The sequence below is a fragment of the Hypanus sabinus genome, chromosome 18, assembly GCF_030144855.1.
Source record: "Hypanus sabinus isolate sHypSab1 chromosome 18, sHypSab1.hap1, whole genome shotgun sequence".
NCBI lineage: Eukaryota > Metazoa > Chordata > Chondrichthyes > Myliobatiformes > Dasyatidae > Hypanus > Hypanus sabinus.
This window is the reverse complement of record NC_082723.1, coordinates 60,131,922-60,155,397: the sequence shown is the minus strand read 5'-3', so window position 1 is coordinate 60,155,397 and position 23,476 is coordinate 60,131,922. Positions and strand designations below refer to the sequence as shown.

The window sequence follows — 23,476 nt, the reverse complement described above, 5'->3', positions numbered from 1 at the left end:
GAAAAACTGTCGCAAAGACTGTCAAAAACCAATGTGGAACAGAAGACAAACAAACAAATAAATAAATAATACAGAAAGCATGAGTTGTTGAGTCCTTGATAGTGAGTCTTTAGGTTGTAGAATCAGTTCAGAGTTGAGGTGAGTGAAGCTATTCACGTTTGCCCAGGAGCCTGTTGGTTAAAGGGTAATAACTGTTCCTGAACCTGGTAGTGTGGGACCTGAGGCTCCTGTTCTTCCTTTCAATGGCTGAAGAGAGCACGGCCTGGATGGTTGGGGTGTGGGTGCTATTTTCTTGTGGCAACCGGTGATGCGTCCATGACTTTTTGCAGAACTTTCCGTTCTTGGGCACCGGTGTTTCCATACCAGGTTGTGATGCAACCAGTCACTGTGCTGTCCATCTATAGAAGTTCGTCAAAGCTTTAGGTGACATGCTGCAGCTGCGCTGATTTCTATGAAGGCAGAGGCCCTTTGTACTCACATACTTGCTGACCCCTGGACACATCCTCTAATATGATGAACACCAAGGAATTTAATGTTACTGACCCTTTCCATCTCCTGTCGCCTAATGAGGACTGTTCCATGAAGCTCCTCTTTACTTCTCCTGTAGTCAGTAATCAGCTGCTTGGTTTTGCTGACAATGAGTGAAAGGTTGTTGCTAAGGTACCACTCAACTCGATTTTCAATCACCCTCCAACGTGCCAATTTGCTACTACTTTTGATTCAGCCAACAACAGTGGTATTATCAGCAAATTGAAATTTGATATTGGAGCTGTACTTAGCTACACAGTCATAAGTAACTTTAAAACAAGCAGAGCAAGGGCTAAGCACACAGCCATGTGATGCTCCTGTGCTGAGGGTGAACGTGGAGGAGATTGATTGGGGTCTGCAAGTGGGAAAATTGAGGATCCAGTTGCACAAGGAGGTAACAAGGCCTAGGTTGTGTGGAGTTCTTTGATTAGTTTTGAGGGGATGATAGTGTTGAATGCTGAGCTGTAGTCAATAAAGAGTGTCCAGATCATGGTCCAGATGACCCAGAGCTGAGTCAAGAGCCAATGAAATAGCATCTGCTGTTGACCTGTTGTGAAGGCAGGCAAATTGAAGAGGATCCAAGTCACTCCCCAGGCAGGAGAAGATATGCTTCATGACCAGCCTCTCAAAAGCCTTCACCGCAATGGATGTGAGTGCTACCGGACAATAGTCATTGAGGCAGGTTGCCACAGAGTTGGAATGATCCTTGGCTAGCAAGGGGTCAGAGGTTACCAGGGTTAGTTATAAATATAGCGTGGAGCTTACAGTCAGCTGTGATCTTATGGTGGTATGGTTTCGAGATAGCTCCTCCTACTCTGAGTTTGTATGTTTCTCTGAATGGTCTTATTCCAAAAAAAGTGGTATAATCCCATAGAATAGAGAGCCCTTTAAAATAACAACCCATTAAAGTACTATATACAATAAAGAATGGTCATTACATTTAACTGAACAATTTAAATACATTGCTTGCCAATTAATAATTTTCCGATTGCATTGAATTGGTTATAACACACTGCTGCTTTCTCACCTGCAAACTTTCATGCAGATTTTGATTCAATGAACCATTGCATAGACTTTCAGCCCTGTTTCCAAGACACACTTAACAGGCACATAAACTGGCAGCAATCTTAAAATGGGTGCATCAATGGCCATTCCTGAAATAACCTTGACAAAATTTATGAGGGAATTTTATGGGAAAATTCCAAATGCAAATACTAAGATTAAATCTTCCTAAAACACGAAACGTCAGTAAACTTGTCATAAAAGTCTGAACAGTTGGACCTTGAAGTTCCTTCTTCCACAATGTCACCTTTTCACAGTGGTTTAATTATTAATGTGCAGTAAACGATTCTGGGTATGTACTTCTGTCTGCAAATTTGGCAGCAGATGGCTGAATTTTACACATGTGCAAAAGACAGAAGAATTTTAATTGGAAACAGAATTACTCATTGCCCAAGCTAATATTGTACTTGAAGTGATGCAAGAGTGAAGTGAAATTCATTCCTTTAAGCATAGTTTTGCACAGTGAACAAGGTTTGAATTGTAAAGAAATAGTGTGAACTTGTCTGCTGTTTTATGGTGACATAGAGTATATGTCCACATTATCTATTTTAACCCTACAACCACAACACAGTAAGTTCCCCAGACATAAGTGTTGCTGTGGAGTCTGACACAAGTGATAGTGTAGAGTCAGACACAATCTCTGGTGGTGAAGAACCTGCTTAGAACCAGGCACAAGGAGTGGTGAGGAATGAGGCACAAACTCAATTTTATTAAGCGAAAGCTATCAGTCATTTGCATATGGACATTAAAAATTGTCTGTGCAAATGAAAATATGTACATCTTTCCTCAATCTGCAGTAGTCCCTAACCCAAGGTAAAGACTTAATCCCCTTACTTTTTTAAATTTAGCTTATTTGTTGGTTTCTGTTATTTTTAAAAAGGTTGGTGATTTTTTTCAGGAGACAAGATGGCTGGACTTCCTGCCAGCTTTGTCCTTTTATTTAAATACAAGCAAGAAAATCAAATACCAAAAGGCTGCATTGGAGTCGTCATCCAATTACAGATCCAGATCTTTACAGTGCTACAATATACAGTAATACATTTCTGTCATTGATGCACCATCAATAACTCTCGGAGATGGGAGACGAACGATAGGTTTTTATTAGCAGCAAAATGGAGCACAGCATCTTGGAGACTGAGGGGGGAAGCAGTGCCTCCAATCGCCTTTATACAGGGGTCTGTGGGAGGAGCCACAGGAGCAGTCAGCAGAGGGGCGTGTCCAGACAGGTATACATAGTTTACCACAGTCATACCATTGTTGGTCTTTGTTTTAACTACTGTTCCCATCCCCATCACACCCCACACTTTGCTCTGTTTTCACTGGTTGAGTTATGCAGCATTTCGTTGGATTTAGAACACCTACAGTTACATGTTCTGATTATCTTTTCTTAGCCCAGACTCCTTCCGAATTCATTTGGATGAATTTCATCTTTCACTCAAACGTATAGAGACACGAGCACATTTTCCAGGTTAAGACTGTACGACAAGGCGTTGCTCGAGTGCTGTGTTATTGAAGGTTGCATCTTATTGGTGAGGTGTTAAGGTGAAATTATACCGACTTTATAGAGGAAACAATCTCAAACAGCAGAGAAGTTTTCATGATACCTCTGTCAATAGTAATCTGTCAACAATCCAGTCATTAATTCCTGGATATCTGTAGGTCATTGCTATGCATAGTTTCTTTCTAATTGGGTCTCTTGTTCATTTCCTCCATTGATGCTGCCTGGCATGCTAAATTCCAAAAGCATTACATATTTGTTGCTCAAGACCTCTACCATCTATAGAATCCCTGGTGTTTTACATTTTCTAAAACGTTGGCACACTTTAAGCACCACGGTTAGCACAATGCTATTACAGCTTGGGTTGTTAGAGTTTGAAGTTCAATCCCAGCATTCTCCTGAAGGTTTTTTTATGTCCTCCCTGTGGATTTTCTCCAGGAGTTCCAGTTTCCTCCCACAGTCCAAAACCCTACTGGATAGGAGGTGGATTCGTCATTGTAAATTTTCCTCTGATTAGGCTAGGGTTAAATCAGGGCTTGCCGGCTGGTGCTGTTATAAGGGCATGTTCTGCATTAACCCTAAACAAAATAACCTGCTGCAAAGCCCCATGCGAGGCCCTCCTGTCGTGAAAGCCACCAGCTAAAAGACTTTTCTGTTTCGGGAGTGCTGGCTCAAGCCATTTAACTGCCTTTCTCTGATAATAGGCAATCTGAAGTTTGCCGTGGCCAGTTTACGTACTGGGTCAATGGAGCATATGTCTTAAAGAGAATGAATCTGATGTTTTCTGGCTCCTCACCTGCATCAAAGAGTGAGGTGCTGAAGTTATATAATGCTCAAAAAACAGTGAGTTCTTCATACAGATCTGATAGTTTGCCACAACTGAATAAAGTCTAGCTGACTAGATCATTTGTTCTTTCTCTAAGCACTTAACTACCATAACTGGCTAGATAACTAAGATAACATTTTAGGATGATAACAATTCTTCAATACTCATTGAGCTGAAACAATAACTCTATTTCCCTTTCCATGTGTGCTGTCTAACCTACTGTGTGTTACCAGCATTTCCAGTTTTTATTTCAGATTTCAAGCATCTGCAAGGTTTTCTGCTAGTTTCGCACCTGATCTGCACATAAGTGTCATAATTCCAGGGTTTCCATCACATGGTTTGGATACTGCATTGTGGGAACGCTGTATCTGTATTGAGTGGATCATGATTTTACTCAGGAGTAAACATCCACTTGTCTGCTCGGTTGGAACTGATTATCACTCTCAGCTAGTAGATTGTTACATAAGAACAGCTAAAGCGGAAATTGATTGAACATGTTCAAAATCTAGAGCTCTGAGCTGACTTCTGCTCAACGAGCTGAGGATTTTTGTTCATATCAAGCTTATAACTCCTTATTCACTTTTATTTGATTAAGTCAGAATCAGATTTATTACCACGGGCATATGTTGTGAAATTTGTTGTTTTCTGGCACAAGTTCCAGACATTAAATTTACAAAATAAATAAGTTACAAATTAAATAAATAGTGCAAGGGATGAATAATGAGGTAGTGTTCATGGGTTCGTAGACTGTTCAGAAATCTGATGGTGGAGAGGCAAAGGTTGTTGCTGAAACATTAAGTGTAGTCTTCAGGCTCCTGTACCTTCTCCCCAATTGTAGTAATGAGATCCTTAGTGATGGACATCACCTTCTTGAGGCACCACTTCTTGAAGATGTTCTCAATGGCAGGGAGGGTTGCATCCATGATGAAACTGGCTGAACCTACAGCCTTTTGCAGCCTATTGCTTATATTAATATTTAGAATTAAATTAGGATGGACTTGATCTGTTTTGAAAATAATGCAGTATTGATTGGAACTGCTCTTCTTCCAATTTTTCGATGTGGTGGGACCTATGCAGCCTCTGTGCCAACAATACAACTTACGGAGAGGCATAGAGTCATAGAACACTACAGCACAGAAACAAGCCATCCGGCCCATTTAGTCTGTGTTGAACCATTAATCTGCCTAGTCCCATCAACCAGCACCCAGAACGTGGGCCTCCATACCCTTTCCATCCATGTACCTATCCAAATGTTGAAATCAACCCCACATTCACCAGCTTGTTCCACACTCTGACTGAAGAAGTTCCGGCTCATGTTCCCCTTAACATTTCACTGTTCACCCTTAACACACGACCTCCTGTTGTAGTTTCACCCAACCCCAGTGGAACAAGCCTGAACACCTTTACCCTATCTAAACACCTCTTAATTTTGTATACCTCTATCAAATCTCCCCTACACCTTCTGCATTCCAGGGAATAAAGTCTGAACCTATTCAACCTTTCCCCTATAACTCACGTCCTCAAATGCTGAAGTTTAAAACATGCTAGTTGCATCTCACAAAGTTACGTTTTAGGCATGGACTCTTCAGATTGTTCACCACCCTCTGGACAAAGAAATTCCTCCTCATTGATGAAATGTTGAAATGCACTAATACTTATACACAGCTAATAAATAGCAAAAGTGTATACTTGAAGTAAAGTACGGGAGATTGAAAATAAGAGATGTTACTGATCAGAAAATGTCAGAACAGTCAAAGGGCAGTGACAATTTCATTATGGATACATGACAACAATAACTGTAATATAATACATTCTTTCTTCAAAGAATGAATTATATTTGAATGGCATATCTTTTCCTGGCTGCATTGCCACCTCTATCATTATAGTTGTCCCAGTTTCCTTTTGAACTGTTGTAGAAAATTGAATGAGAACATAGAGAAGAGAAATACCATTTACATAGCTTTCAATTTGTTGACCCATCAGAGTGATATCAAATTAACTCTTTAAACAAACAATATTGCTATTCAGAATGATTAGCAGAAAGTATATAAATGTTTTATTTTTCAGTTATGAGGACTGAATAATGAATAATGGGATGTTATAAGATTTATTAAAGATATGAGCTTGGATTTATGGTCAAGGGCAAAAGAAGCTTGGGTCCCTGAACATTAGTGCATTAGTTATGTGAGTAAAATTACAGAGGAGAAGAGGAAAATGATGAATTGTAACTCCCTTTAATTATAAATAGAAGCTCAAAGTCAGAAATTGTAAAAGCCACCTTTGAAGCCTACTAATTAATGTCAATGGGTCCTCGGGCAAAGCCAACAGTGACTTACTTCAAAGACGTTGACAATTGCCTTTGCTGTTTTGAATTAAGCAGATCAAGGAGTAATTTAGCAATTAGACAGTTTATTCAGGACAGATAAAACATTACATCAACCAGGCAGTTGATATATGAAAGTTTTTTCACTTGGAGCATTCTCATTTCAACTTGTCCTAACACATGCAGGTGTTAGAGCCTATGGCCAGATATCTCCTGTTGCCAGAGCTGATTTACTGCCCTTCTCTTGCTTGTCAGTCTGTTCCCCATTTCTTCATGGAAGTCATGCAAAGTTCTCATCTCACCCCACCTGCTCTCCCCATGACTTCAGTTTGAGCTTAGAAGAGAGCTTCTTTTCCATGGCTAGTTACAGCACGGTTGCTGGGTGAATGTCCTACAGTTCGAAAGGAAACTGGGACAACTACAATGATAGAGGTGGCAATGCAGCCAAGAGAAGATATGCCATTCAAATATAATTCATTCTTTGAAGAAAGAATGTATTATATTACAGTTATTGTTGTCATGTAGCCATAATGAAATTGTCACTGCTCATTGACTGTTCTGACATTTTCTGATTAGTAACATCTCTTATTTTCAATCTCCCGTACTTTACTTCAAGTATTCACTTTTGCTATTTATTAGCTGTGTATGAGTAACATTTCATCAATGAGGAAGAATTTCTTTATCCAGAGAGTGGTGAATCTGTGGAATCCATTGCCACAGGCAGCGGTGGAGGCCAAGTCATTGGATATACTTAAAGCAGAGTTTGACAGTTTCTTGATTAGTAAGGGTATCAAAGGGTATGGGGAGAAGGCAGGAGAATGTAGTTGAGAGGGAAAGCAAATCAGCCATGATTGAATTGTAGAGCAGACTCAATGAGCCAAATGGCCTAATTCTACTCCCATGTCCTATGGTCTTATGGTCTTACCATTCTCTGCATCCAATACCTATCTCTGACATTTCCACCGCCCTATACTTTCCTTCAATCACCTTAAAGTTATGGGCTTGCATATTAGTCATGAACAACCTGGGAAAAAAAGGTGCTGGCTGTCCTCTCTATCTATGTCCCTTATGATCTTATACACATCCATCAAGTTGCCTCTCATCCTCCTTTGAGAAGAGAGGAGAATGTAGGGGTTGAAAGGCTCTTGATTAATCAGGGCTTCAAATGTTATGCGGAGAATGCAGAAGAATGGATTGAGAGGAATAATAAATCAGCCATGATTGAATGGCACAACAGACTTGATAGGCTGAATGGCCTAATTCTGCTCCTATGTCTTATGGTCTTAAGCAACTGCTGACTTAGACACTAAAGTGGCTTCCTCCATTCTGATTTCCTTACAACATGCCAGTTCTCACAGAATGTGCTCCAGCAGAGAAAGCATATGGTAACTGCAGGGAATGATCAGTGTGTCTCTATTCAAAATTCTGTAGCCATTTACTGTAATGTGATTGCAAACACGTCTTTGCCAATATCCACTTTATTATTAACTAGGCTTTTTTCACTCCATAAAATTCTCCTCCATTTATTATTAAGCTATTGGGAACATGACCATGAGGAGCTCATTGCCAACCGGGTATCTTTCATTTGTGATATTCCCATTCATATATAATTAATCTATTGAGGAAAGCTTAGAGTTTCATGGGATTAAATTGCACGCTAACTTTATAAGCATTTAGAACATCAGTGAAATTCAAATCACATTAATGAAATGCCCTATTCTGACATGTTAGAAAAGAGGAGCTAAGTCTTTGTTAAAATGTTGACCAATGGATCCAAATCTGAATGAGTCCTTATCACACAAAGATTGGGGTTTATTTTGTAGCAAAGCAACCGTTCAGCTTCCCAGAAGACATTTGAGGGAGTGAGGAGATTTTCCAAGTCTCCATGAAGTAATACCAATATTTGGAAGTAAAATTATCATGTGAAATATTACCGGGCAGGAAGTTATTTAAAGTTTAAAGTACATTTATTATCAAAATACATTTATGTTACCATATACTGCTTTGAGATTCATTTTCTCACAGGCATTTACTGGAAAAGAGATACAATAGAATTTAATAAAAACTATATATATATATATATATATATATATAAATGAAGACTAACAACCAATGTGTAAAAGAAAACAAACTGTGCAAATAAAACAAAATACTGAGAACATGAGTTGTAAAGAGTCTACTTAGTCCTCTATGAGTATTTATTGAAAGAGCTATCCAATTATTCCCATTCAAGACTTACTTACTTACCCCTGTTATGCTGCTAGTGTTTAGGACAACTATGCAGGTCCTCCACCTCTATCTGTCCATGGTCTTGGTCTTGGTGGTGCTTAGAGCTTCCTTCATTGTGCCAGAAGCTCCCTCAAAGTTTTTACTGCTGTCGGCTGTACAAGTCCAGGGTGGAGACTCAGGAATACCATTGCATGCAGTAGTAGACAGATACTTCTGTAACCCTCTCACCGAGGTTTGTAAAAAACTTGGCTTGTCAGCTAACTCTGGTTACGTGACTCAGCATTGAATGGGTTACAGGGAGAAGGCCACCTTCAATAAGCAACATGTGTCTAGGATCGGTATAATTTGGATTCAACCAAACAGGAAAGTTAGAATATTCCGATGATGGAATGAGAGTCATGGTAAATGCAAATTTATCATTCACCAGGAAATAACAGACCTTATACCAGCATAAAATTTAAGTGGGAGTATATTTACAAATACTTCAACTTTAACAAACAGTTCATAGAAAAAGAAAAGGAAAGGGGCCTATTACAGTTAAACAATTGTAAATGTGCACCTGCTTTACTCACGGTGCTGAACCCATGTCACCAGTTTGAACTTCCCTTGAAGAATGTTACAAACAAACTGGCTAACTCGGAACTACTGGCATGTCCTCCTTAGACTCATTCATCTGCACAAAGCACTCCTTGCAATAGTGCCCCCCCCCCCCTTTCAGGTGGGATCCTCCAAGCATCTTCCATTGGGCGTTTCTCCACACCTCCATCTCTTTCACTCCCCCCCAACCAAAGAGATAAACCCAGAGCACTGCCCCTCAGAAACCTGATCCCGCCCATCTCTCTCGAATGTTGCATGACATCCCGTTGGACAGAACGTTACCAAAACAAACCCAATTGGCTGACATACATTCCCAAGTTGAGCAAATGGCTCCTTATCTTAGCTGAAGTCAAGACACTAGTCTATGAAGCTTAACTAACAGAACACATAGTGTTTTCAGAAAAACACTGCTAAAATAAAATAGCTAACAGCATAGCAGCAGAAATACAATAAAACATGTCTTTACCCAGGGCAATACTGTTGCTGTTTCTGTAACAGTTTTGTTTGACCAGTCAGTGTTGTTAGCCCTGAGATGAACTCCATAACCTGGAGTCTGGCCTCTACCCTTTGACCTGTTTGGCATGGGTGACCCTAGCATAGCTCTCCGGGTCATTGAGGCACTCAGGCCTCCAAACCACAACAAGGTTGTGGTCCTCTTGGAGGTTCCATTCTAGAGCTTAATGTTAAAACAAGCCCTCATTTTTGCCACAATTTAAAATCACAGAGAAAGTTAGAAAATCAACATGGTCAAAGTTCTTTAAAAGAAAATGCTATGGGTTGCATTATGATTCTGGAGCTGTGGTCATCCAAAGTAGATTTGTTCATTTCCCTTCTAAGGCTACTTTTACTCTTAAATAAATGTGGTACTTTGTACATGCAAGTCCCCATAGTTTGCTGATTAATCCCACTTTCTTTATGTTCAGGGTTATGACTATATGGGGTCCAAAATTTTGAACCTGGCTACGAAGGGCCAACAGGTCATCTAAACCTGCAGTACATCAGCAGAATGGAATCAGTTAAACCAATGAAAGAGCTAGCGAGGACTAGGCCCCAAGCTGCAGTGTTGCCTGTTTACAGCCACACAGGAGGAGGACGTTGGAGTCACTCCACTGGAGTACCAGGGTAGTGGAGCATTGCAACCAAACTGGGGATTGTGCTGCCCCCCAGTGTTCACTCAGCAAAAAAAAAACAAGATTGCAGATGCTGCAATATTCACACTTGCTGAATGAGATTTGACTGATTTTACTTGAGTACTGAGGTATAACTACTGCTGAACAATATCCCTGCTCTTAAGAAATCATTTTATATATGTGTTGCCATTTTATCAGATTAAGATTTTGACAGTTTAAAACTAATGAAAACAATTCTCTATAGAGCATTTATGTACTATTATTCATAACCATATACATAGCTGTTTCTTAATCGTGCTTTTACAATTTTGAAAAAAGTTAAAGCAATTAAATTCTGCTTGTTTTCTAATTTGATGTACATTTGACTTCTTCAATGTGGACTGTAGACTTCGGGAGGAGGAAATCAGACGTCCATGAGTCAGTCCTCATCAGAGGAGTAGAGGCCGAGAGGGTCAGTACTTCAAATTCCTGCGTTTCACTATCTCAGAGGACTTGACCGAGACCATCATATAAATGTAATTGCAAAGAAAGCACAACTACACCTCTACTTCCTTAGGCGTCTGCGGAGATTCCGCATGTCATCAAAAACCTTGCAAAGCGTTTTGACTGTCTACACAGTGGAAAATCCTACAAAATGTAGTAGAATCTGCCCCAGTACATCATGGGTAAATCCCTCCCAACCATTGAGCAAATCTACATGAAATGTTGTCATGGAAAAGCAGAATACATCATCAAACCCTCTCAGCACCCAGGCTGTACTCTTTTCTTGAAGCTGCCATCAGGTAGAAAGTACAGGTGCCTTAGGACTTTCACCACCAGGTTCAAGAACAGTTACTAACCCTCAACCCACCCACCCCCACCCCCCCCCCCCCGAACCCCAAGGCAAGTGCCTCATGGCTTGGAATATCACAAATGGAAAAAACTACACTATGCCGGTTTTCTTTGAAATCAGTGACATCTGCCATCCCTGGTAGTGCTGACTGAAAATGTATCTTGCTATAGAAATATTTAAATACTGTACCAGACCTTTATCATGTTGACAGATAAAGTTTAGACTGGGATGTTGAGTACTGGTTGCTTGTTAAAGCAATTTAGAATATAAACAAGTCATCGGTGTTGCACTGGTGTCTGTGTACATGGACAATGGGCAGTTTTTCATTTTGTTCCAACTTACTTTGTAAACTCCACGTTAACTGTGCAAAAAGCTTCCCTCTTACAGAGACCAGACATTCCTCCTTCCATTATTACATTATTAAATTTGTAAGAGGAAAGAAATGCCTGAAGTGATAAATGTTTGGCAGAGCAATAAGTCGAGATGGTTGAAATGTCCCACTCATCAGCTTATCCCTCTGGGGTGACACAGAGACGTGCATATGTGGTGCATCAACTGCACTTCAAATCCACTACATCAGGCTTTATTAAAGCATTGTTTCCTCATCTGAAGCAAGAAAACCAAATCTAATAAACACAGTTTATGGAGCAGGAGGAAAAGGTGTCTATTTCAAACAATTAAAAATAAAAGTTTAACAGTTCAATGAAAACTCTCCAGCAGTGTCATTTGCTGTCTATGAATAAAATTGTTGGTAAAACCTACAGTTTGTCGTGCATTTGTTTCCAAGGATAACCCTAATGTGGTTTCATGCAGTGCTAAATTTACTTAATATTATATTTTCCACTACTCTTCCCCGCCCCCCAGCATTTAGTGCATCAACTTTCCATGAGCGTGATCTGCAGATCACTCAAGGACAGCTCTTCTTTCCCACTGCACTACGGCCAGACTGCTTACTGATATGTGAGGATACACTGCTGGGAACTCACCTTGCACCTTTGGAGAAGCTTTTCTTTGCTGCTCCATTACGCCTTCTGCTGAAGATTTCTTTGACACAGAAGTGAGCAAAACAAGACAGGCTTGCCCCTCTGAGGCTCCAGCCACACCTTGGATAGAATGAATCACAATTGTAAACGCCCCAGTGTGGGGAGTAGCCCAGTGCAGAAGGACAGAGTAGAAGGGCCTAGCCTGAGGAAGTTGGGGAATGAATAATCACACAGATTTCCATTGAATCATTCCCTGGAAACTATCGGAGGTTGGAAATGATATTTGTCACACCCGTTAACCTGCTAATGTGACACAGTATTTTCCTTTGGGATCAAGGAAGTATCTATCGCACTTTTCACATTCCCTGTGGTACTGCCATGTTCTCGAACCCTAATCTTTTCTCTCCTTTATCGTCATTACAGCATTTCCTTCTGAACTACTTAATTTTCACTGTTACCATATGCACCATTCTGTTACTTTTGCACTCAGCACTGCGTTTGCTCTTGTATTTTAAATTGCATGTATGTTAATTTTTTTTTACTCCAACACTAATCAAAAGAAAAACATGGAGCTGGGGATAATGTGTCTAACTTCATTTTTACTTTAATGAGGCTACCTCGAAGGATACAGTGGTATAATGACGTATGTCATTCATGTACTTTTACATATAACCTGTTATGAATTATGTAAAGAACAAAGAGATCTTAATCAAACATTTACAATATTACTCAAGTATTACTGGCATATTAAATACATAAGACTTAGCCACATACACAGTATACTATACAACTGCAATGTAGACATCCATAGCATAGTAAATTTTAAATTGTTCCATTCACGCCTAAAGACTTAATCACTGTGGAGGATTTCTTCCTCTTGTGGAATAACATCTTTCATGACAAGCTGGGGGGAGGGTCACTCTGTTGTCAGGTGAGTCTTGTGGTTGTGAAACATTCTCAGGTTCCAGGGGTCTCCTCCTTAGTGGTTGTAGAAGTTGACTCCAGGAGTGAAACATCGAACTTCCTTTTTTGAGGAACCTTCGATATGTCTCAGCTGTTTGTCCTGCTTATTACTTCTGAGACTGGGTTGGAAGAGATCCAAGCATGAAAGTAAAGGATGATCCTGGAACAGCATTGTTGGTGAGTTGTTGGGCTCCACTCAACCTTGGAAAGAATTCCTTCAGCCTCTGTGTAATCCAGCTCACTGGCTACTTTATCATGGATAGCATAAGGAACCAGATGAGCTTTGAAAAACTTGGGTTTCATTTAACATTATTTTACCCATGATATGTTTAAATTTTCTAATGCCATCCTTGAACACTGCTGTGGCATCATCCAGTACCTTTCTTAATTTGCTTTCAGTTGACTCTGTCACAGGGAATGTGGCGTACAAATGGTGGATGGATCTCCAATCAAGGTGTACTCATCTCAGCCAATCACTTCTTCACAATGCTGGCCCTCCTATTTTTAACCACATATTTCACTGTCATGAATGTAATTTCCACAGGAGTTATCTTTTCTCCAATATAAGTTCTTAGTTGGATATCTGTGGGCTTCATTTTAATATCTTTGAAATACCACTCAAACTCATTTTGTGCAATGAGCAAAACAGCCACGCCAGTGTCCAATTCCACTTTAATTAATTTGCTTTTTCACTCCTAGCGTAAGCCATATTGCTTATCTATTGTTAGTTTTCACATAGTAAATCTCAAGGCTACGCAGTCCTGTGCCACTCTCATCATTATCATATTTTTCATCAACAGCCTGAAGATCAGTGCTGTTTTGGAAACTGAAACTTGACCTTAATTTTTTTTCCCTTCCCTATGCAGTCCATTTATTTTTGTGTGCCTGGCGTGCTCTTTGTACTGGTCCTAATTTGTTGCATTTTCCACAAGTTTCGCCTTTAAACCTACATTGGCCTGGTATATGTGAGACCCTGCCACAACAGTAACACAATTTCTTTGGCCAGACAGCTCTCTGTTTAGACATTGCAATTCTGCTTATGCCTACTTTCATTTCTGACTGCAGCTTAATTGTGTCTCTGTCTGCCTTCTCTTTTAAATGTGAGCTGTGCTTCAGTTAGGAGCCATTTTTAATGCTTTCTTGTAAGACTGTACAAACTAAATGATCTCTTGGTGAATCACCAAGCTCATCACTGAAGTGACAATGCTCAGACAACTTCTTCACTTCAGCCATGTAGAATGAAATGGACTTCATTTTGATTCCGCAATCTAAAGTGTTTTACAGTCAACAGTGGTTTTGGTTCTAAATGTTTTTGCCTTATCCTTGTGATATCAGCAAAGCTCATTTCAACTGGTTTGATTGGAGCAGGCAGACTTCTAAGCAAACTGTACGCTTTTCTACCCAATGCATTCAGCAAAACTGGCACTCATTTCTCATTGGCCATCTCACTAGCTTCAAAATACTGCTCAGTTCACTCAATATACCTTAGCCAGTTATCTTTTGTCTATCTTTCTGACGTAGGCATCCATTTTTGCTTTTTTTAAATTATTATTATTATCATCATCCAGTACTTACTGTTTATGAATTATGAATTCTGTCTATTTTCTGCTTTTTATTTTGAAAAAATTGATCATCTCCCTCCTTTTGCAAAGAGCATGTGCTGTGCTTTTCTTTTAAAACTCAAACATCTTGCTGCACCTCACCAGATATGTATGTCTTGTATTTGTTTTAAAACTTACCCATTACCGCTGTTATGTTTTTGTAACTTCAAAACTAATCAAAAGGAAAATACAGAGCTGAGGTTTACATATCTATCATCATTTTTATGTTAAGTGAGGCATGCACATGACTAAGTGGTATAATGATGTATGCCATTTACATACATTTATATATAACCCCTAATGAAATATATAAACAACAAAGAATGCTCAATAAAGCAATATAGTTACAATATTTCTTAAATATTACTGATGCATTAAATAAACAACAATGTACATTGTTTACCCTGTGAGCTTCACATGAGCAAAGAATTTGATCACACCCTGGTGTACGTGACAATGGACTAATCTAAACCTGATCCAATGAACAGTACATAGGAAGGATATTGAGGTAGATGCTATGCAGGTGGCTACAGGGAGATTCCGAATCAGAATCAGAACTAGATTTAATATCAGTGACATCTAGTGCAACTGTTTTTTGTTTTGTTGCAGCAATACAGAGCAAAATTACAATAAGTTACAAAAATAAGTAAATAGTGCAAAAGATGCATAAAGAAGTAAAGTTTGTGGGAAGTGCATCAAATAGAAAGTTAAGCTAATGAAAAGTTTCTAAACAATACCCTCTCCAAACAGATAGATGTCTGAAAGTATTGCAAACTCTGCTGACTACATCTTTACATTGGAGATCAGACGCAATCACAACATTTCCAAGAAAGCTTTCACCCTGCGGCAATATTTAAGCAAGCAGTCCGAAACTCAGAGATTGCTATGTCCATTTACTGCTCACATTAATATTTCATCATGGTCAGCAGACATTTTATTAACCATAATAAACAGCAGGTAGTCTCCAGAATGTTTGTTCTGTTTTAAGTTGCATCATATTTTTGGTTTATGGATCAACCATCAACCCAAACAAATGGTTGGCAATTGCTTCCTAGACAATGGCAATCTGTGCCTGGTTGTACAGTATGGAGATGAAAGAAGCACAGTCGATGATAACAAATTCTTTAAACTTCAGTCTTTGCCCAAAGCCACAGAGATGTGAACCAGAAGATCCAGCCAGATTTTTATGCATCATAGTTGCTCGTTAGATAGGGCCAGCCCGAACATGGAAGAGTACAGCACAAGACCAGGTCCATTGACCCACACTGTTCTGCTGACCTAATTGAACTGGTACTTAAACACCCAACTAAACTAATTCCTTCTGCCAAAAAAAATGTCCTTATCCCTCCAATCTCTGCAACTTCGCGTGGCTGTTTAAGAACCTCCTAAATGGCTCTGTTGCATTTGCCTTCACTTCCTCCCCTGACAGCTCATTCCATGCACACACTGCTGTCTGGTGTGAAGATTCCCAACTATTGCTGCTAACTAACTTGCCAGCTAACAATTGTGAGTGGTAATAATTTAAAGGAGGGGAAACACTAAAAAAAAGAATTCGAGCTATTCTCAGTCTTTATCATTTTCTCAATAATTTCATACAATTTGATTTCACTAGGATCTCAGTGAAGCCCTTCTGTTTGAATGTTAGAGCCTTTACTTCTTGCAGCAGATGTATGAAAAGAATCCCAAGATGTTGCTCAGTCCCCAACATTCTTAAAGTTGGATGTAGGGAGGACATTTTCCCCTAAGGAATCTAAACCAAAGGAGGCATTGTCTGTGAGTAAGGAGGTGGCCATCTAGGACTGGTGCAAAGAGGAAGACATTCAGTTAAAGTCTTAGAATCGAAGAGTCACACAGCATGGAGACAGCTATCCTGTCCATTCTGACCAAGCTGTCTCTTTGTTCTATTCCTATTTGCTCACATTTGGCCCCATATCTCTCTAAACCTTTCCTATCCACATGCCTGCCCAGCTCTCTTTTAAATTTTGTTATTGCACCTGCCTCAACCACTTCATTCCATACAATCACCACCTTTTGCAGGACCAAAAGGTCACCCCTCAATCTTCTACACTCCAATAGAAAAAGTCCAGCCTCTTCCTAGAACACAGGCCCCTGCGTCCTGGCAATGTTCTCATAACTTTCAGACATGAAGGCTTGAAAGTTTTAGATAGAGTGGACATGCACAGGGTGTTTCCAACAGTAGAGGGTCAGGGCCTGAGGACACAGAATAGAAGGATATCTCTTTAGAACAGAGATGAGGAGGATTATTCTTAACCTGAGGGTGGTGAATCTGTGGAGTTCCTTGCCACAGATGGTCGTGTCATTGAGTATATTTAAAGAGGAGGTTGATACGTATTTAATTAGTAATGATAGAACCATAGAACACTACAGCACAGTACAGGCCCTTCAGCCCTCCATGTTGTGCCGACCCATATAATCCTTAAAAAAAAGTACTAAACCACACTACCCCATAACCCTCCATTTTTCTTTCATCCTTGTGCCTGTCCCAGAGGCTCTTAAATACCCCTAATGTTTTAGCCTCCACCACCATCCCTGGCAAGTCATTCCAGGCACTCAGAACCCTCTATGTAAAAAACTTACCCCTGATGTCTCCCCTAAACTTCCCTCCCTTAATTTTGTACATATGCCCTCTGGTGTTTGCTATTGGTGCCCTGGAAAACAGGTACTGACTATCCACCCTATCTATGCCTCTCATAATCTTGTAGACCTCTATCAAGGCCCCTCTCATTCTTCTATGCTCCAAAGAGAAAAGTCCCAGCTCTGCTAACCATTTTTTTATTTTTATTTTTTTTTACAAATCATATGAAGCAGGGTTAGCAGATGTCAAAGATTATGGTGGAAAGGCAGGAGAATGAGGTTTAAATGGAAAATAAATCAGCCATGATCTAATGTTGGAGCAGACTTGATGGGCTGAATAGCCAGATTCCATTCTTTTGTTTTGTGTTCTTAATTCATTTCTCTTCCTACAAATGATCAATCTAGGGTTTCTCAAGAGCTGCTGGTGTAGTGATTGACTCCCTGGCAACGTTCATTGGTTTTCTGAACACTCTTAAAACCCTTTGACCTTAAATTTTATTTCTTCATTCTTATTTGGTCTTTGTGACAGTTTGTAACCAACCCAATGGTTCAACAAAGCTAGACAGGATTAGAGTTCTGTTTGCAAGCCCAGTTTCAGGAATTTGCCCAATACAAGTCAGGACACTAAGCAGATCCTTCTCACAATTTATTCAACTTTCCATGCAGAGACCTTAGAGGGAAACGTGTGCCCATGATTTCCATGCAGGAGTTTCACCAGGCAAGGCTCCAATTCAACATGATCCAGCCAGGCAAGAGCAACATATTGAAAGCACTGATGTATGCAAAACCTAACATTATCAGCTTTGAAGTATGCCAATGTACTTCACAGGAGAATTATCACTCAGCTACCACATAGAGAGAAGTTGGAGCAGATCATGAAGTCACAGAGACAAACTACGTGTCAATGCTGATCATCAAGTCCCATCTATTCCCATTTACCGGAACGTCGTCCATAGCCTACTATATCTTGGCAATTCAATTAATTATCCAGGTGAGGCTCGCTTCCTCCACCCCCCACTTGGGCAGTGTGTTCCAGATTATATTTCTTCCTCAGATCCCCTGTGAACCCTTTAACCCTCATCTTAATCCAAAACTTTCTGTTCTTGGATACCTCTGCCATGGGGAAAAGTTCTTAGTATGTATTCTATCTATGTTGCTCCTAAGTCTGTACACCTTCATCCCCCCCTCAGTCCCTCTGCTCCAAGGAAAACAAACCCCATTTTACTGAAATACAGCATGGAATAGGCCACTGCAGCCCTTTGAGCTGCACTGCCTGGCAGTCCCGCAATATAATCTGAGCCTGATCACAGGACAATTTACAATGACCAACTAACCTACCGACCAGAGGAAACCCGCGCAGTCGGGAGAACGTACAAACTCCTTACAGGCAGCAGCAGGAATTGAAGCCTGGTCACTGGTACTGTAAAGTGTTGTGCTAACCACTACGCTTTTGTACTACCCCAGCTCTCAAGTAGAAGTGTTATGAAACTAATTAAAGATCATTTGTAACTTACCATAAATTGTGTCTCTGTTTCTTAACCATAAAAACTGTTAGATAAGTGAGGCCAGAGATTTATAATCAGCTTTAATTTACTGAAGTACCTGCCATTGTGTCCTACAGGTGATCGGAGAAGCCAATCTAGTGTAGAGAGCAAAAGGTGTTTATCCTCAGGTGAAACTAGTTACACTGAACTCAAGATGCAGATTTGAAGTTTACACAGTTACTTAGTTAACCCAATCCTTTCTGATGATGTTTAAGGAACTTCCCTCTTGCTGCCTTACATGGGTCTTAACCTTGTTATGTAATGTATCTCTATCACACGCAATAGCCTCCCACCATTTTGTTGGAATGGGCATTGTTTCTATATCATGTACAACACACTGGAGGAACTCAGCAGGTCGGGCATCAGTGTACTTTGTGTCTCTATATCATGCTTGCTATAAAATTCAATTAATATTTACTTATACAAATTACCTCATCTTAAAAAAGATTTTATTTATTTCTTGACTTGATTTTACCATTAAACTAATCAATAAAAATTCCAGAAAGTCTTTGCAGGCTGGTACTTTGCATTACTTAGGAAATCACATATGAAGTCTTTGACTTTTCCATCCTACCTCACAAGCACAAAATTGTCAGCTCAGTACATATACAAATTGTTATCTCAGTGTGAGCTATCAAGGCAGAGAGCTGCTACTACTCAGAGTGCTTCGATTAGTTGTAGATCACTTTCTAATCAATTCCTGTAAAATATACACTGAGATATCAATTATGTCAACTCCAAAGGGTTTCTCCAACATTGTTAATTTCAATATGTATCCAGAAACTTAAATCTGCTCAATTTTACCTTTTCTGGGTAAGGATATGTGACAATACAGAAATGGAATTATTAAGCCAATTATCTTCATAACTGGATTTCAGGCACATGTTCGTTCAATCATAAACTATTCATTTTAAAATGGTACCAGTCCTTTCAGAGAGGATTCTAAAGTCATGTGAAAATAGCAAATATTAATTCAAACAAGAACCAGTCTTCAGTTCTGAATGTGGATTGTAAATTGCAAGGAGCAAATTGAAGTTAAATGCACATGTTTGCACTTTCTATGGAGCACAGTGTGTCCACAGACTAAAACTTAGTGGTGGGGGTCCATGACATTAAAAGAAGTTTGGGAACTCCTGGACTAAGAGATATAGTTTGCAAAATATTAACTAGGAGACGTTCACATATCCATCAGCCAAACTTTAAGACAACGGGGTTGTGTTAATTGGCTTACATCAAACCAGACAACACGGATAAGCTATTTGCACTATTGTGACTTGAGTTCAAGCTAGCAGATTGATTGAAGTTATCACTTAGCATATTAAACATGGTCACTGGTATAGCTGCAATCAATATCTGATCTAGTATGTACTCAAAGAGTTACCTTGCATAGACAATACTCTTGGACATCTAGCTCTTTGTCTTGAAATATTTTTAGAATACCTGTGTCAGTTAGTTTGCCCCAACAGGGGTGTCAATCCAAAATATTGAAGCAAACGATGTCATTGTAACTATTGAAGTTGTATTGAATCAGCTGCTGTTACCTTTGATCTTAAAAGTATAAAATGTGATGTATCGTTGAGTTTGTGAGACTCTGCTGAGAGTACCTCCATAAGAACAAGTGCTTGTTGTGATGAATAAAGACTTCTATATCACCAGTTTCAATGTCACTTCATTGACTTTGATTACAGTCACAACATTTTAGACTGGTTCTTCTTTGAATTAATATCTGCTATATTCACTTAATACAGAATACTCCCTAAAACACCCCATCAGCAACACTTTTGTACAAGATGAACACTTCTGATGATATATCAGCAACAGCAAGAAAACTCTGCCCTGTATTGCAGGGTAACTATCAAAACAAAATGTATCAAGGTCTCTGAATAATGCTCTGATCCTAGTTAGAATTTGCAAAAACCTTCGAAGTATTGTGCAGAGAGATTCTTTCACATGTTAGAGATATAATTAAAGATAATTGCAGTGTGTAAAACGTTACCTTTGCTTCAAGCAAATAGCTCAGTTCAGTCACTGACTCATGGGGGCTCATAAAATAATCCAAAACAGATGTCCACCTCTTCATTTGTAGACAACTAATGAAAACCAAACAAAATCTTCGACAAGGTGTCAGCATGACTATTAACCTACATACAAAAAATTACACATCAAAAGACATAGCTTATTGTCTGCCAAATGTTAATTGGTGGAAAAGGGGTTACTCTCAATTTATAGGCTTAAAATTTTAATTTATTAATAACCAACAGGGCTGGAACAAATATGGAAAGATGTTAACGGTCACTTCTTTTACCTCCTGTCAATATTTCCACTGAAAGATTAGAACCGCATGTGTTCTTAAGCAACTGGAATTGTATACAGTATTGGTATTGATTTATACAGTCAATGGAGGGGAGGCTGGCTTGCCCGATGGACTTGGCCGCGCTCAGCTCTCTGGTCTTGGCTAGAGCAGATGCTACATACCGAGCTAGGATGCATCTGGAAAGGGGGCTTTCTATTGTGGAACTTTGCATCAAGGTTTGAGAGCAACATTACTTTCAGCTCTTAATGTGTATTTATTCCCCCAAGTCAGTGGTTCCTCAATTAATGTGTCTTCTCAACTCGTGGGCCCTATTTTTACAGCTGGGACAGATGTAAAACTCTTTCTTACATTATTTAGTAAAGAATAGAAGAGTTCTCCTTATTGTTATTAATATTAATTAAGTGGTAAATATCTTGATACGTCCTGAATATTTCAGTAGGGTCAGTTTGATATAAGCCTTTATTTAAAATTAAGCACAGCGGTATTTATTGTGACGTGACATTAATTGCTAACGTGGCATTATATATTGAGAATCGTGTTGCTAATGCTACTTGAGACCTAAAACGAGACTATTGAATCAAGCCATCAAACTGTTATTTCTATAAAGAAACATCATTTAGCACAACACTGTTTATGAATTAATACTCTATCTAACCAGAATACAATGCACATTCCTGCTTTAACTACAGACATATTGGCTTCCTGTTTTAAATTCAGTCTGACGGTGCTTCCACTGATTTCTCTGAAGCTAACTTTAATTGACTTTATTTCTTGCCAACTGCCCTCTTTCATCTGGTGCTAAAAAGTCAGTGTAATGTTGTAGTTGCCAATTATTAAGCCAAATCTTTAGAAGGTAAAAGCTGCCCTGGGGTGCTGCTTGAAGGTGATGTGAGGTGCACCTGCTTCCTTTGCACTGTCAGTCTTCTTTCTGGTTTCTTCATTTCTCTAAAGCTGCCTTATCAAATATCAGCTAAAACAGAGGAGTATTACAGCACAGATTCAGGTCATCCATCCTGACAAGTCTGTGCAGGAATTAATCCTTCAGATGAGCCTTCTCCCGCCTCTCTTCAACAAAGCACAATGGGACAGAACCTGCTGGGAATCACCGACAGTTCTGTGCTGGGTTGCCAGCATTTAACCCCACACTAAGAGACAGGGATTCCTGAACAATTGCCAAAGTTTAAAACTTGCCAGTTGTACACAGCAATATTCAGCTGTGTTCCAGCAATGCATTCTCCAGATCTACTGCAGCTCCCCACTAATCCACTGTTTTTATGTTGAGGAATGTGCCTGTTAAACCACTGCAGGGACGTTCTCTTTAACTGGAAGTGATTGGCTGCAATTGAGAAGAGAAATATATAGTAATCTACAGTTACTTTGTATTAAACTGAGTTTGCTTTTGTTTTCAATTGCTTACAGGTACATTAAACAACTTTAAAAATATTTAATAATATTTAACTCTTGGACTTATAGACTCAGAATCATACAGCATAGAAACAGGTCCTTTGGGTCCATTGGTCCATGCCAATCAACACTCCCATCTGCTGGACCAATTTGCCCACATTTGGCCAACATTCCTCTAACCCAGGGATTCCCAGCCTTTTTTATGCTATAGACCAATACCATTAAGCAAGAGGTCCATGGACCCAGGCTGGGGACTCTTGCTTTAAACCTTCCCTATCCATGTACCTATCCAAGGGTCTATTAAATATTGTTAATCTACCTGCCTTTAACTACTTCTTCTTATATTTTATTCCACATACTTACCACCCCCAAGTGAAAGGGCTGCCCCTCAGGCTGCCATTAAATCTCTCTGCTCTCACCCTGAACCTGTACCTTTTGCTTCTTGATTCCCCAACAATGGGGAAAAGACTGTGTGCATTCACCCAATGTCAATCTCAGTATCCTACATTCAAAGTCCCAGTCTGTTGAGCCTCTCTCCTAGTTTAATTATTTTTTAATACTTAGTGTATGTTGCTGGATGGCAAGCCAATGTTGGCAGAGGTGTAAATGGCAAATCAATAGTTTGGGTGTGTGCCGGACGTGATCCTAGTCAGTTCACACTGGCGACAAGCTCTGGCCTGGAAATCTATACTTCTCTTACTTCTTGTTTCATCAGCTTGATTAGATTCCTTTTTCAGCATCTAAACCTTTTCTCAGTTACCCTGTGTTTGTAAACTCCTCATTCTAGCCATCTCCTGGATGAAGTGGTTTCTCCTAAATCCCCTGACATACTCACTAATGATCATTGTATGTGTAAGACTCCAGGTCTGACCTCACTTGAGCACACCATCAAACATTTTTTGGTCATCCCTCAGACCCTTCTAGAGGTTCCTTTCATATCTGTAAAACTTCTTTGCCTTTTCATTGGAAAGCTCAGAACACAGTTTTGAGCATGTGAGGTAAAGAGTGGTCTAACCAGGGTCTTGTAAAGTTTAGGTTAACATCGCT

The 23,476-nt window shown here is 39.6% G+C and overlaps 1 protein-coding gene across 11 annotated transcripts in view; it reads right to left on the bottom strand.

Annotated features, from left to right (window-relative positions):
- Positions 1-23,476, bottom strand: part of LOC132407657 (tenascin-like) — a 167,039-nt gene that overhangs the window by 133,036 nt on the left and 10,527 nt on the right. The window lies entirely within an intron of this gene.